Here is a 1,942-nt window from a genome sequence, read left to right as displayed (position 1 = left end):
GGTTACTTTAGGGTTTTCTGGGTTTCTTCAAGGTTGTGAAGTTTAGGGAGTTGAAGTTGAAGTGATTCTTGGGATTCTTGACCCCTCAAGGTATGTAAATGATTTCTACCCTTATATTTAAGTTGGTTATCAAGAGTTTTAGTGATGTTAAGTGAAGAGAAGGTAATTGTGGAAGTGTTAAGTTGATGAAGGGCAATGTAGTGATATAGGGTTATTTTAAGAGATGATTGGAAACGGGTTTACGTATATATATATATATATATATATATATATATATATATATATATATATATATATATATATATATATATAGGTGTTGTCATTGTTGATGTGAGTATTGTAGTTGATGTGGGATCGAATGAGAAGTTGGAGAGTTGTAAGCTTACAAAGGAAATTATTGTCTATAGTTCGTTGAGCTTTATACGTATTTGAGGATGGTTAGTAAGCGAAGTAAATAGCCTAATTAAGCCTGTGTTATCTTAATTGTAGACTTGCAAGTTCGAGAGGTAGAAGTTGGACGATTGAGTATACTTCCAGGTATGTTAAGGCCATTCTTTTCTTCTTTGGCATGATCCTATGATATGATCCAACAAGCGAGTAAGCGAGCTTCCATATTACTCTACTCTTAGAAGCATTAGAAGTACTTCAGTCTTTGATGTTCATGTACCCCATTTATGAGTAATCCTTCTATTCATGGGTCCAGTCTTATGTAGCCAGTTCTGTGCATACATTTTAGTCATGCATTACATTCATTATAAATTTATGTACATTGACCCGTGACTAGAAAGCGTTATATACGCGAATATTAGATATATGTAAAGCATGAGGAGAGATATAGGCGTTATATACGCATTACTACTATGATGATGATATTGATTATGGCCACAGAGGAGCCAATATGATATGACGAGATGCCATGGAGGCTTTACTGGCGTTATATACGCACATACATCAGGCGTTATATGCCCACACACATATCAGGCGTTATATACGCACACACATATCAGGCGTTATGTACGCACACATATATAGATGCAGGACCATCATTGATAGGTATGAGCATGCATATTATGTGCCCGTAGAGGCATTGTCGATTACTCGGTTTATGCGATTTAGGCAAATACTAGTTCATACAAGTATATGCGGTCGGTTCGGTTGATGAGTTCAGATCTTATCCATGATTCTTATGTATATATGTTGTTCTTATGCCTTACATACTCGGTACATTATCCATACTGACTCCCCGTTGCTCGGGGTGCTGCGTTCATGCTCGCAGGTACAGGGAGACAGACAGGTGGTCCAGCTCAGTAGGACCTCTAGATCTAGCAGTGGTCAGTACGCTCCATTCGATCCGGAGCTACAGTCAGTTTTGGTATGCCCCTTTTGAGATGTGTATGCATATGGGTATGACGGGGCCCTGTCCCGTCCTTTCTACAGCTTTTATTCCAGTAGAGGTCTGTAGACAGTTGTATGTAGTAGTCAGATGATGTAGCCTTGTCGGCTTTTATTCTTTTGTGTACAGTATATGTAGCAGCCTAGCTAGCTTGCACTGTTCTTCCGCATGTCGTGTATATATATACAGATTGTACAGAGTTCTGATGTTTCTCTCTTATGAGATCAGTTTATGCCATTTATGGGCTTTTGATGTTCAGTATGTTTCAGATACGTGTTTAGGGGTGTTTGGTCGCTAGAGGTCAGACTCCCGTCACGGCTCATCGGTTTGGGTCATGACAGTCTGTCTCTTCAAATCCTCAAATTTTCATACCCACTTTTTCACCTTTAAAATGTCTGCCAACACCGATTCTGCTTCTCAGGACATTCCCTCGGTTTCTTCCCCGGGAGTCGAGCCTGTTTCAAAACCTAAAGGTAAGACCTTTGTGGAGCCGACTGCCCTGGACATAATACCGTCCAGACCCAATTACAACCATGAATTTGACGTTGA

General features: G+C 39.7%; 1 long non-coding RNA gene across 1 annotated transcript; it reads left to right on the top strand.

The window, feature by feature from the left end:
• The first annotated feature begins 487 nt into the window (after positions 1–487).
• LOC132045997 (uncharacterized) lies at positions 488–1,562 on the top strand. The gene is made up of 2 exons (XR_009412580.1): positions 488–537; positions 1,277–1,562. It is a non-coding gene; the product is annotated as an uncharacterized LOC132045997 (long non-coding RNA).
• The last annotated feature ends 380 nt before the right edge of the window (positions 1,563–1,942 follow it).

The sequence above is a fragment of the Lycium ferocissimum genome, unplaced genomic scaffold, assembly GCF_029784015.1.
Source record: "Lycium ferocissimum isolate CSIRO_LF1 unplaced genomic scaffold, AGI_CSIRO_Lferr_CH_V1 ctg8977, whole genome shotgun sequence".
Lineage (NCBI taxonomy): Eukaryota > Viridiplantae > Streptophyta > Magnoliopsida > Solanales > Solanaceae > Lycium > Lycium ferocissimum.
Note: the sequence above shows the minus strand (reverse complement) of the source record. Positions and strands in the feature narration are given on the sequence as shown.